General features: G+C 40.1%; 1 protein-coding gene across 1 annotated transcript in view; it reads left to right on the top strand.

Moving 5' to 3' along the window:
- The window catches only part of GALK2 (galactokinase 2), a 672,315-nt gene that overhangs the window by 86,137 nt on the left and 571,497 nt on the right, over positions 1 to 14,681 (top strand). The window lies entirely within an intron of this gene.

Below are 14,681 nucleotides of genomic sequence, written 5' to 3'. Positions count from 1 at the left end.
ACAAACTCCATACATGCTCCCTAATTAACGCCTTCACTGCTGTACATAATACAAGTGTGATGCGCAGTGGCATTTAGCGGCCTTCTAATTACCAAAAAGCAACGCCAAAGCCATATATGTCTGCTATTTCTGAACAAAGGAGATCCCAGAGAAGCATTTACAACCATTTGTGCCATAATTGCACAAGCTGTTTGTAAATAATTTTAGTGAGAAACCTAAAGTTTGTGAAAAGATCTGTGAAAAAGTAAACAATTTTTTTTATTTGATCACATTTGGCGGTGAAATAATGGCATAAAATATACCAAAATAGGCAAAGATCAATATTTTGGGTTGTCTTATAAAAAAATATATATACATGTCAAGGGATATTCAGGGATTCTTGAAAGATATCAGTGTTCCAATCTAACTATTGCTAATTTTGAAAAAAAAAAATGGTTTGGAAATAGCAAAGTCATATTTTATAATTGTTTTTTTTAGTAAATTACAAGATATGATGAAAATAATGGTATCTTTAGAAAATCCATTTAATGGCGAAAAAAATTACATATAATATGTGTGGGTACAATAAATGAGTAAGTGGAAAATTACAGCTAAACACAAACACCACAAAAATGTAAAAATAGCCATGGTCCCATACGAACAGAAAATGGAAAAGTGCTGTGGTCATTAAGGGGTTAATGTCCATACCTAGACTCGATCATCTTTTAGCATAGTACCTGAATGCAATGACATACAGAGCCAATAGCTTTTGAGCTCTTTGTTTATTATGAGCATAGATGTGTGGTACCAGCTTTACAATGCCTAAGTATAGCTGTAGCAGACAAGTGTATGTACCCAACAAATTTTCCTTTCATAGGCCTACTGCTAAGTAATTCTAACCAAAACGGGATAGTTGCACATCTTTTTATATCTAACCCCTTTTTTACCCATGTAAATGGAGCCAAGTGTGTGTTCAGGACTAATAATGGCTTTTCTGGGCTTTGTCAGGGTGCCAGGAATCAGACTGAGACGAGAAGTGCAAAAATAATAAAACCTTTTATTAATAGCAAAAAAATAATAAAAAGTCCACAAGTCAAATAACAAGCCAGGAATCAAAACCAGAGCTGGTAGTCAGACGAGCCGAGTCAGGAACCAAAGCGAGTAGTCAGACGAGCCAGAATCAGGAACAAGGAGAACAGCAGAGTCAGGAATAAGCCAGGGATCAGGAACCAGGAGGGACGTCAGACAGCCAGGTAATATACAGGAGCTCTCACAAACAGGTCTGAGACAACCCAAGGGCAAAGCATACTGAACAGAGGCCCTTTAAATAATAAGTGATGACATCACAATTCTGAGACTGCATCCTATCTCACACGGCTAATGTACACCAGTCTGGCCATAAAAGGAAGTGCAGGAAATGAGCAGCATCACACAGTATGCACCAGGCTTAAAGTGATATATTAAACCCAACATTTCCTTCCTAAGATAGGGAGAGTCCACGGCTTCATTCCTTACTGTTGGGAAATACAACACCTGACCACCAGGAGGAGGCAAAGACACCCCATCCAAAGGCTTAAATATCCCTCCCACTTCCTCATTACCCCAGTCATTCTTTGCCTTTCGCCACGTTAGGAGGTGGCAGAGAGGTGTCAGAAGATTCGGAGAGTCCTGAAAGAGGGTATCTGCACTTTGAGATAGGACTGGAGTTTTAAGTAGTCATGTCAACCTCTTAGTGAGAGTATTGATGAAAGTTAGAGTCTGGAGATGCAGGGAAAGATTTTCTGCAAAACCATCCAGACTACTGCTAACAGCTCTTAAGCAATCAGTGTTGACGAGTTTCACTGCCTGCTTTCTTAAACTCAAGTCCATGTTAGGAGCACTGCTATAAGACTGTCACACTTGAGAAGATATGTTCTGTTCCACAGCATGGATCCTGGAGGTAAGATTGTTTCAATTTTTACACATAAAACGCTATAACAGGGTCACAGTGTGGATCCAGGGTTAATATCCTCTACAGGGAGTTTAATTAACAGTTGGGGTTAATTAATCAGTATATTAATTATTTACATGCTGCTTTGTGTGATTTTTTTCCTGGGCTGATAGACTGTGTGTTTTTGGCTTGAACAAACAGGTTTCACTTAAGTTTCACCTTTTTTTTTAAAGTGTTGCACAGCTAAAATTACTTGCTGTACTTGTAATAACAAGGGAAGTACTGTCTTGCACTTCATGTGACAGGGTGTGGTCTATGTTCATTTCCTCCATTCCGGCTTAGACTTGAACCTGAGGAGAACGTTTCCTCTGTTAACTGTCTGGGTCTAGGAGTGCCCCAGACATTAGGAGTATAAAGGTGCAGTTTTCTATAATAAAAAATGTTTTTATTTGTGTCCTTCTGTGGGTATAACCTGAGCTATGGAAGACTCTAACATGTTAGAAGGTACTCCTTCTGTACTAAATCATACCCGTTTATATTGTGACGTGGCCGTGGTATTCCCGCCCACTCAATTATGTTCCACATGCCTTAATACTGTTATAAAGTCTAAGAAGGGAGACAAGCCTGCTAAGGCTCTTAGTCCCTCTGAGCCATCTTTCTCTCAGGACTCGGCGTCCTGTGAGATTACTACCCTTACTGCATTATCCACTCCACATGCAGCTCCCCGTAGCACATCTAATCCTCCATCTGGAGGGGGCCTTCTTCCTGCGGATTTTGCTCTGCAATTACAAACGGCGGTGTCTGTGGCCCTCAGTGCATTACCTCGCTCTAACAAATGCAAGAGAAAGACTTTAAGACTTTTCCCCTGCTAAAAAGGAGATAGTTTACATTCTGCAACCTAATCTGCTTTATACTAAGGTGTTAACTTAATGATGCTGTTACACAGCAGGAATAAATGATAGCTGGACGACCCAGTTAACACACTTAGTTTTAGGTAGCAGAGGATTCATGATAACTTGGCTGCATGCTGTTTGTTTCTTATTTTTTTTTTTTGCTCTTTACTGCAGCTAGTGATACCGCATGTAAACATTTTTGCTGTGTCTATTTGGTCAGCCTTTAAATGTTATTGTCTGAGTGTGGGCAAAGTGTTTCGCTTTGTATTTCTTATCTTTTTTTTTTCCTATAGGGTTACAGACTGTGTCTTGAGTTAGCAAAGAAGGTATCTGCATCATAATAGGTGGAAGCTTCAATGATATTATAGGGAAACATTTTTTTTTTTTGTTTGTTTGTTTTTTTTTTTGCTCTGTTTATTAAAGCGGCCTCCAATCTTCAGTGGCTGAGTGTTGATAAAACTGATAAAACTTGATAAAAGTGCTCTCCTGCTAATCTCTCTCTCTCCTTATAGGGTTATAAACTGTGTGTTGAAACAGTAAAAAGGTCACTTAAAAGAAAAAAAAAAAAGAAAAAAAAAATATACACATACTTTGAGGCTATAAATGTTTTGATGGCTAGCCTGGCATATCCACACACCAACTCTGGTGCGTAAGTTACTTATAAACTAGCTGCTGAATCCCAAACTGGTAAAGTTGTTAAACTCTTTAGTTCCTAGACTTCACTGAGCAGGCACTGTCACTTGTTCACGGGGTTACTCCCTAGTATACATGGCCTGGATCACAGTGTCACTCCCTTCACGGTTATAAAAGTAATTTATTGCACTTGCACTTATCTTGCACTTTTTCCCTCACCCCCGGTCACTTCCTACCTCTCCCTTCTTTTTCTTTTTTTTTTTTTCTCTCTCCATCACTTTTTATGAGTAGAATTTATGGATAAATATTTATCCCCTAAACCTCACACAATGCCTGCAAAAGTGAAAGACAGGAAACCAAGAAACAGTTTAGACGCCAATCCAGACTCTAGGGCTGAGATGAATGCTCTTAACATAAACAAATCAGACATTGAAGAAATTTCGAAACAAGTAACACAATCATTACTACCCCAATTTGATCTGATTAAAACAGAGATTACTACCCTGGTCTCGGATATGAAGAATTTTTCCTCAAGGTTGTTGGATGCGGAAACTAGAATATCTGAGATCGAGGACACCACGTTTAAATCAGAGCCAACATAACAGTAAACTAAATTATCTCAGTGATAAAATTGAAGATCTAGAAGATAGATCACGCCGCAATAATTTGAGAATTATTGGTTTACCAGAAACCTCTAGATATCAAGATCTAATTCATTTTGCTGATACAATACTGCCAAAAGTACTTGGAATACAAAAGCAAAACATTCAGGTAGAAAGGGCACACAGAGTTGGCAATGTAAAAAGCTCATCAGACAACACGACACAGAAACGCCCCATAGTTGTGAAATATCTTAATTTTCAAGACAAGATTGCTATTCTTAGAGCCTACAGGAAATTACAGCAGCTAGAAATAGACCAAAATAGAATCCTGCTGTTTCAGGACTTTTCTTTTCAGACAGCTAGCAAACGAAAAGCTATGGCACCCTACTGCACCATGCTTATTAATGGTGGACTCTCGGCCAGGCTACTATACCCAGCTAGAATTAAACTCTTTGTGGATAATGAGTTCATTTTATTAGACACACCTCAGGAGGCCAAGACTTTTATAGATAAACATAAAATCGACCAACGGGCCGTTGCTAAGGAATAGGGCTTTAGGTTCCATGACCCGTGTCTTAACATATATTACTACTAGCTGGCAATGACTCGAGGGTATATGGGTGCTTTTTATTTGTCATTTTCACATATTTCCCTTTTATCATGTTTTTTTGGGTGTAACGCATCAGACAAGAATTATGCTGATGGAACTTAAATATAAGTTTATATTAGATAAGGATGTGACTAAGTTAAGGTTAACAACATGTTGGGTAATGGCATACGGGGGTGGGGGAGGGGGATGGCCTGTGGAGGGTTCCCTCTCTCATTCATTTATTTCTTCTCCCCTTTCCCTTTTTTTTTTTTCTCGGTGGCGTCTGATGTTTCCCAATTATTCCCGCCTAAAGTAAAATACCACAGTTGAAGGTTATATCTTGGAATGTTGGGGGCATCACTAGCCCGATAAAAAGAAAGAGAATTCTAAACTACATTAAAAAACAGAAAGCGGATCTAAGTTTATTACAGGAAACTCACCTTACAGAAAGGGAACATAGAAAATTACAGGTTAATTGGCTGCAGGAAGTGATATTCACTCCCTGCGCATCACGTAAAAGGGGGGTAGCAATTCTTGTAAAAAAAGGGACAGATCTAAAAATTATAGCACAGGAACTAGACCCTAATGAGCGTTTTATTATTTTAAAAATAAAGATGGGTTTTCACATTTATACTATTTGTAATGTATATGGGCCAAATATTGTCGATAAAACTTTCTGGGAAACCTTGAGGACTAAACTCTCGCACTATGTCGATACCACTCTGATAGTTGCTGGAGATTTCAATATGGTTTTTAATAGCATTGATAGATTACAGACCACAAAACAAACAAGTGTCAAAGTATCCCAAAAAGCAACAAGAATTCTTAGATCATTTTGTCGAGCACTTAAGATTAGGGATATATGGCAGCACATATTTCCAAATAATCGTGCGTTCACATATGAATCAAAACAGTTCAAATCATTCTCACGTATCGACTACTTTCTTGGGTCAGATAGACTTCTTGGCTCAGTGGTTAAATCGCAAATTGGCGAATTCACTATCTCAGACCATGCTCCTATTTCTTTGGAGATTGGTCTAGATAACAGTAAATATGAGCCAAGCAGAGGGTACACTTTCCCTCATTATTTATATAAAAACCCAGCATTTAACAAATTTATCTCTGAAAGATTGAGTGAATATAGGACACAAAATCTTTCACACAGTTCTAAACCAGAAACATTTTGGGAAGCAGCCAAAGCAGTGATCAGGGGAGAAATTAAGCAATATACCTGCAAACTTAGAGCAAATTTACGCTCAAGGGAGATTCAGCTGTCTAACTGCCTCAGCAACTCTTATAACACCTATATAATGACACCTAATGATACTAATTGGCACAAGTATATCAAAGCAAAACAGGAGTGGGAGGCATTCAACCTTCAACAGACCATAAAGCAAGACCAGCGTCAAAGAACCAGTTACTATAGATATGGTAGTAAAATAGGTAAGCTCCTAGCAAACCAGGTGAAATTACATACAGCGCCTAAACCAATTAAGGCTATTGTGGTAGATGGGATAAGAGTTACTGAGACAGAGGCAATTAAGAATGGTTTTGCTAATTTTTTTTAAAAAGCTATATGCAGCCCCTCAGATTCACACACAAAATAAAAAATGTTTCTGGGAAAAAATCTCACTCCCAAGGCTATCTCTAGACGAGGCAGAGGAACTTAACACACCCATAACAGCTATAGAGGTAACGCAAGCCATTGATAAACTCAGTTTGGATAAAGCAGCTGGCCCTGATATGCTCCCGTCAGAATTTTACAAGATTCTTAAAGAGGAGATAAACACCCCTTTGGTCAATTTGTTCAATGACTATTTGTGTAATGGTAAGGTGCCCTCAGCATACTTTGCAGCATCTAAAATTATTTTAATTCCAAAAAAGAACAAAGATCCAGAACTTATTGACTCATATCGCCCTATCTCACTACTCAACACAGACTATAAAATATTCACAACCATTCTTTATAACAGACTTAAACGAATTCTTGGCTCGCTGATTCATGCGGATCAGGTCGGCTTCATGTTGAATAGGAACCCAGCCGCCAGTATTCGGAAAATTCTATTATTGTTAGACTTTTATCATATAGAAAAGGCACACAACTGTGAGGAAACGGCGATTTTGTCAGTCGACGCACAAAAAGCATTCGACTCAATTATTTGGGACCACTTATTCTTTACTATGGAACAATTCGGCTTTAGGGACCATTTTCCTAAATGTATCCATGCTCTATATGCGAAGGCCTCTTCAGTACTCCTGGTCAATGGTTCTCCCACAGAAACCTTTGAGATTTTGACAGGGACGAGACAAGGTTGTCCAATCTCACCTCTATTGTTCAATTTAGCAATTGAACCTTTGGCATTGATGTTGAAACAATATTTACAAGGGATCCCTTTGGGAGACAAATATCTTAAACTACTTCTATACGCGGATGATCTGCTACTTTTTCTTAATAAGCCACAATCAGAGATCCCAACAATTATAGATATAATTGCCAAATTCGGCACATTCTCAGGCTATAAAATAAACATCTCCAAATCTGACTTGCTATGGATAACCAGACCTATGGGTACAGACTATACTCCACCTTTCAAGGTGGCAGATCAATATATTACATACTTAGGAATTAAAATTAGTACAGACCCGGCGGAATGGTATCTGCTGAATTACTCCCCATTATTAAATAAAATTCAATTAGATCTTAAAAACTGGGCAAAGTTACCTCTATCACTGACGGCAAAAATCAATTTGATTAAAATGATTATATTACCTAAATTACTTTACACAATGCAAAATATTCCAATTCCTTTAACAAATGCAGATCTCAAACGCTTGGATAGTTCCATCAGGTTGTTTATTTGGGGTACGGGCAAGAAACGCATTACCCTACAGAAACTCTCGCTTCCTAGACAAAGTGGAGGCTTAGCACTTCCTAGTTTTTTGATCTACAATAAATTATGTTTGGCCAAGGTCGCCATGGATTGGCTCACTGGTGGGTCATTTGTTGCTTCTTATGAAATTGAGCAAAATCTAGTCACTCCATTTAACCTAGTGGCTTTGCTACACTGCCCTATTAAGGATTTACCACACAAGGTTAAAACGAAACCTACAATAATGCACACTATTAAAGCATGGCAATTCATTAGGACGTGTATGAAGGACACCCCACAAATCTCAGAATATGTACCCATCGTAGGGAATCCATGCTTCACCCCAGGCATCAGGAACAAATTATTCAGCAGATGGTTCAGACTGGGTCTGAAACACTTAGTACAATTTAGGGATCCAGAAACTACTGGGGTACACACTTTCGCAACTTTAAAAAATCGCTATCGACTTAAAAACACTGACTTTTATGCTTACTTACAAGTGCGGCATTGGTACACTGAGATCACTAAAGACTCAGCTAGAGACCACCTACATCCAGGTATCAAAATGGGTCTTGCTCTGTTTAAGGCAGGCAAGCATGCAATTAGTTATTGGTATAGGATGATGCTTCTCGAGTCTGGAGAAGCGAATCTCTTAGATATCTACTCAAAATGGAGCAGAGACATTCAAACTCTAGATCTTGATAAAATTAAACACAGCATAGTATTGGTGGAACACGCTACTCTATCGGCTTCATGGCGAGAATCACATTTCAAACTTATAAACCGCATTCACATAACCCCGGCTAACCTAAATAGATGGCGTGGGAACTCATCTCACCTGTGCCCTCGATGCAGTTCTTCTGATGCCGACCTGGCCCACATGATCTGGCGATGTCCAAAGATCCAGCACTTCTGGCGTAAAATCCAATTTTGGTTGAACAGAGTACTCAATATCCAGATAGTTTTAGAATTACAACATGCTATCTTTCTAGTAGATCGGAACGATCTTGTGGAATATGTCCCTAACACTGAGCTAATAAATACTGTAATTCTGGGGGGGAGATACCTCATCTTGAAAAATTGGAAATCCAATAGAGCACCAACAATTAATAATCTAACCTACCTACTACACTCTCAATATATACTAGAACAGCTTGATAGTTCTAATAACGGAATAAGTCATCAAGATAGATTTGAATGCAAGTGGTTAGATTTTATCAGAAGTTACAGAAATAATTAGATAACTACTTGAAAAACCCCTCCGTTTTTTTTTTTTTCTTCTTATTTTCTCTTTCCCTCCTTTCTCCCTCTTATTTTCCGGCCACGTACCTCCCCCCCTCCTGGGGCCCAATCCCGTCTGTATAATAGGATTAGTTTGAACATGGTTAGAAGACACTAGTCGATAATTACATTTGCTCAAATAATATCTGATACAGAAAATTCTTGGTAGTAATTCTAGGTTAAACATCGAACTAGCACAATGCAAAGCTAATCTCGTTCTGCTATTAGTTTTTTCTCTTTTTTTCTTTTCTTTATATATCTTATGAGATTCATGTATCAACTATATCTAAGAATATTATTAATAATTTGTTGAATATTTTTGAGGTAAAGATTTTTATTTTGTGAAAAGCTGCCTCCTCTATATTTGAATACCTTATATCTTAGTATCACTACTGCCTATGCTTAGAAGGTCCAAGAATGGCCTTTTGAGTGATACAGAAACTTTACTTTTTTTTTTGTTTCCATGTTATTTAATTGTTGACTATGATTATTTAACGCATAGATTGCGCTTCGTTAATTATCCTTTATGTATGTTATGTAATTGAAACTGTACGTTTTGGATGTACTAATTGTTGTACTTGTCTATTTTTTCTTGAAAAATTCAATAAAAATTAAAGTTAAAAAAACAAAAACAAATGCAAGAGAAAGGTTAAACATAGCTCTCCTGACCTGGAGTCATCTAAATATTTATCGGATTTAGCTATTATGTCCCAGTTATCCAATGATGAGTTAACCTCTGTAGCTTCAGAGGGTGAACTTTCTGGGTCGGAGTCCTTAGCGTCTAAGTCTCCTGCTGCGGAGGAATCGTCTTTAAAGATTTAAAATTGAGCACTTGCGTTTTTTATTAAAGGAGGTTCTGTCTACGTTAGAGGTTCCAGAGGCTGCGCTGCCTGAAGAACCTATGATATCTAAATTAGACAGTTTACGAAGACAGGAAAGTTCCTTTGACTTTTCCTGTGCCGGTTAAGATGGCGAACAAATGGGAAAGAATTGGTTCTTCCTTTTTTTCCCTTGGCTACTTTTAAAAAGTTGTTCCTGGACTCTTAACTGGATTTGTGGTGCTCCATTCCTAAGGTGGATGGTGCTATCTCTACGCTTGCTAAACGTTCTACTATACCACTTGAGGATAGTTCTTCTTTCTGAAAGCCAATGGATAAGAAAATGGAAACTTTTCTGAGGAAGATGTTTCAACATACAGGATTTTTGTTTCAACCGGCGGCTGCTGTTGCTGTGGTTGCCGGAGCAGCTACCAACTGGTGCGACTCTTTGTCGGAACTCATTGAGGTGGAGTCTCCCCTCAAGGATATTCAAGACAGAATTAAAGCTCTGAGAATTGCTAATTCTTTTATCTGTGATGCGAACATGCAAATTATTCGCCTAAATGCAAAGGCCTCTGGTTGAAGTCTTGGTCTGCGGATATGACTTCTAAATCCAGACTCTTTTCTCTTTCCTTCAAGGGAAATTTTTTATTTGGTCCAGGCCTAGACTCTATTATTTCTACGGTTACTGGAGGTAAGAGTGCCTTACCGCAAGATAAGAAGAACAAGTCTAAGGGAGGACAATCTTCTAATTTTCGTTCCTTTCATTCTGACAAATCCCAACGACAACAATCCTCCTCCAAGCCCGAGCAACCCAAGAGTACTTGGAAGCCGGCTCAGTCCTGGAATAAATCCAAGCAGAATAAGAAGCCTGCCAAAAACAAATCGGCATGAAGGGGCGGCCCACTATACGGGATCGGATTTTGTAGGGGACAGACAGTCTATTTTTTCAGACGCCTGCAAGGGGCAGACACTCTATTTTTTCAGACGCCTGGAATAAATCCAAGCAGAATAAGAAACATGCCGAAAACAAATCGGCATGAAGGGGTGGCCCGCGATACTGATTTGGATCGTGTAGGGGCAGACTGTCTATTTTTTCAGACGCCTGGTTCAAGGACGTAGAGGATCCGTGGGTCCTGGAGATGGTATCTCAGGGATACAAGATAGGCTTCAAATCTCATCCGCCAAGAGACAGATTCCTTCTCTCAAATAAGTCTACCATACCAGAAAAGAGGATCGCCTTTCTAGGGTGCGTTCGGGATCTATCCTCCTTAGGAGTTGTTGTCCCGGTGCCTATGGAAGAAAGAGGTTTGGGGTTTTATTCAAACCTTTTTGTGGTCCCAAAGAAGGAGGGAACTTTTTGCCCAATTCTGGACCTAAAGTGCTTTAACAAATTTCTCAGTGTCCCTTCCTTCAAGATGGAGACGATAAGGTCCATCCATCCTTTATTTCAGGAAGGCCAGTTTATGACCACTATAGATCTGAAGGGCGCTTACCTTCATGTTCCAATCCACAAGGAACACTTTCAGTTCCTGAGGTTTGCATTCCTGGACCAGCACTTCTAGTTCATTGCCCTTCCGTTTGGCCTAGCTTCTGCTCCAAGAGTCTTAAGAAGGTTCTGGGTACTCTTTTTTTAGCCATTACTAGAACTCAGGGTATTGCAGTAGCCCCATACTTGGACAATATTCTGGTGCAAGCACCATCCTTTTATCTTGCGGAAGAATTCTCGCAGTCCCTTCTCAGTCTTCTTCGATCACATGGATGGAAGATAAGCTTGGAAAAGAGTTCTCTTATCCCAGGCCGGTCGAGAGAATCGCTCTCTTGGTGGCTCTGTCCAGATCATCTGTCCAGAGGGACATGCTTCTTAAGACCATCCTGGAAGATAGTGACTACGGACGCAAGCCTATCCGGATGGGGAGCTGTTTGGGGTGCCAGGAAGGCACAGGGGTTGTGGACCCAGGCTCCCGATCAATATAAAAATACGGGCAATCTTCAAGGCCTTGAAGGCTTGGCCACCTTTGGGTTTGTCCCAGTTTATCAGATTCCATTCAGACAATATAACCTTGGTGGCTTACATCAACCATCAGGGGGGAATGAGATGTTCCTTGGCGATGAAGGAAGTAGCTCGGATTCAAGATTGGGCGGAAGGCCCACAACTGTTAGCTGTCAGCGATCCATATTCCGGGTGTGGTCAACTGGGAGGCGGATTTTCTCAGCAGGCAATCCTTCCATCCAGGGGAATGGTCTCTCCACCCCAAGGTGTTTGCAGAGATATGCAGCAAGTGGGGGACGCCGGAGATAGATCTCATGGTGTGCCGTCTCAATACCAAGCTGCCTAGGTACGGGTTGAGGTCGAGGGATCCCCAAGTGGATCTAATAGATGCTGTAGCAGTGCCCTGGAGGTTCAATCTCATATATATTTTTTTATCCATTACCGCTTCTTCCTCGAGTGGTGGCCCGCATCAAGCAGGAGCGGGTATCAGTAGTCCTGATTGCTCCATTGTGGCCGCGAAGGACGTGGTTTGCAGATCTAGTGGGGATGTCCTCATCTCCTCCGTGGAAGTTACCTTGTCGCAGAGACCTGCTGATACAAGGTCCATTTGATCATCAAAATCTAGATTCTGAGGCTGACTGCGTGGAGATTGAATGCTTAGTCTTAGCCAAGAATGGTTTCTCTGATAGTGTTATTGATACTCTTATTCAAGCTCGTAAACCAGTTACTCGGCGTATCTACCACAAGGTGTGGAGGACCTCCTAATTCTGGTGTGAAGAGCATGGTTTTTCCTGGCACAGAGTTAAGGTTGCCAGGATCTTATCTTTTATCCAGGATGGGCTGGAGAAGGGCTTTTCTGCTAGTTCCCTGAGGGGACAGATTTCGGCCCTGTCGTTTTTATTGCACAAGAGACTGGCTGAGCTTTCAGACGTGCAGTCCTTTGTTAAGGCTCTGATTAGGATCAGACCTGTGTGTAGATCTGGGGCTCCTCCTTGGAGCCTAAATCTTGTTCTTCAGGTTTTTCAACAGGTTCCATTTTAGCCTCTGCTTTCCGTTGACATTAAATTGTTATCTTCGAAGGTTCTCTTTTTATTGGCTATTGCCTCTGCGCGCAGAGTTTCTGAGATCTCTGCTTTGCAATGTGAGCCCCCTTATCTGATTTTTCATGCAGATAAGGCAGTTTTACGTACTAAATTAAGTTTTCTTCCTAAGGTTGTGTCAGATCGCAACATTAATCAGGAGATTGTGGTTCCTTCCTTGTGTCCTAATCCTTCTTCATCGAAGGAACGCTTACTTCACAATTTGGATGTGGTTCACGCCTTGAAGTTCTATCTTCAGGCTACTAAGGCGTTTAGACAATCTTCCTCTTTGTTGTCTATTCGGGGAAGCGTAAGGGGCAGAAGGCTACTTCGACTTCCCTATCTTTTTGGTTAAGGAGTGTCATCCGCTTAGCTTACGAGACAGAGGGACATCGTCCTTCTGAGAGGGTAGACTCGAAGGCCGCTGTGATAGATGTTAGCGGTTCCTTGGGTTTTCAGGCGTGCATACCTGTTTCCTCCATTTTTTCTTTTTCCACAAGGCTTTGCTCGTATGAAGCAGGAGAGAGCATCAGTGATTCTAATAGCTCCTGCGTGGCCTCGCAGAATATGCTATAAAGATCTAGTGGAAGATGTCATCTCCCCCACTGGGGAAACTTCCTCTAAGGAAGGACCTTCTGATTCAGGGTCTCTTCCTTCATCCAAATCTCGTTTCTCTGAAGCTGACTGTTTGGAGTTTGAACACTTCATTTCTATCTAAGCGTGGTTTTTCTGAGTTGGTTGTTGAGACTATGTTTCAGGCTCGCAAGCCTATTACTTGGAAGATTTTCATTAGATATGGTGTTAATATATTTTCTGGTGTGAATCTAAGGGTTACTCTTGGTGTAGAGTTCGGGTCCTTAGGTCTGGAGAAAGGAAAATCAGTTAGTATTCTGAGGAGTCAAATTTCGGACTTATCTGTTTTGTTGCATAAGTGTTTGGTGGACTAGCCAGACGTCCAATCTTTTTGTCAGACCTTGATCAAAATCAGGCCTGTATTTAAGTTGGTTGCTCCTCCTTGGAGCCTTAATTTTGTTTCTTTTGGCTATCTCTTCTGCTCGGAGAGTCTCTGAACTCTCTGTCTTGCAGTATGATTCGCCTTATTTTATATTTCATGCTGATAAGGTGGTTCTTCGTACTAAGTTAGTTTTTTTTCCCTAAAGTTGTTTTTAATAAGTATATTAATCAGGAGAGTGTTGTTCCATCTCTCTGTTCTAAGCCTTCTTCTTACAAAAAACGCCTGTGGCACAATTTGGACGTTTTGCGTCTTCTTAAATTCTATCCGGAGGCGACTAAGGATTTTCGCCAATCCTCTGCTCCTTTTATCTGTTTCCTTGGTTGCGAAGGGTTATTCATTTTGCATATGAAACTGCTGGTAGGCAACCTCCTGAGAAAAATATGGTTCATTCCACCTGAGCTGTTTCTTCTTCTTGGGTTTTCAAAAATTAAGCTTCTGTGGCACAAGTTTGCAAGGCTGCAACTTGGCCTTCTTTTCTTACTTTTTACAAATTTTACAGATTTGATGCTTTTCCCTTGGCTGAGGCTGCTTTTGGGAGAAAGGTTCTTCAAGCGGTGGTCCCTTCTGTTTAAGCATGCTTGTTTAACCCCCCCCCCCCTATTCATCTGTGTCCTCTAGCTTGGGTATTGGTTCCCAACAGTAATTAAGATGAACCCATGAACTCACCATATCTTAGGAAGAAAACAAAATTTATGCTTACCTGATAAATTTATTTCTTCATAATCCAATGTTTACTTTCTTGTAGTTTTCCTAACACTGCGCAAGCACAAAAAGCACACAAGCTCCTAAGTATACGTCGCTGCTTTAGAGCAAAAGATACCAGGAAAAGAAAAAAAATCGATAATAGAAGTAAATTAGAAATTTGTTTAAAATCTTATGCGCTACATAAATCTTTAAAGAAACATTATGGGTTTCATATTGCGTTAATAAATGTGTAGAAATTAGATAAATTATAACAGTGCAAAAGATTTGTTTAAAATGATTTAGGATAATTATACT

This window comes from Bombina bombina, chromosome 6 (genome assembly GCF_027579735.1).
Source record: "Bombina bombina isolate aBomBom1 chromosome 6, aBomBom1.pri, whole genome shotgun sequence".
Classification (NCBI taxonomy): domain Eukaryota; kingdom Metazoa; phylum Chordata; class Amphibia; order Anura; family Bombinatoridae; genus Bombina; species Bombina bombina.
Note: the sequence above shows the minus strand (reverse complement) of the source record. Positions and strands in the feature narration are given on the sequence as shown.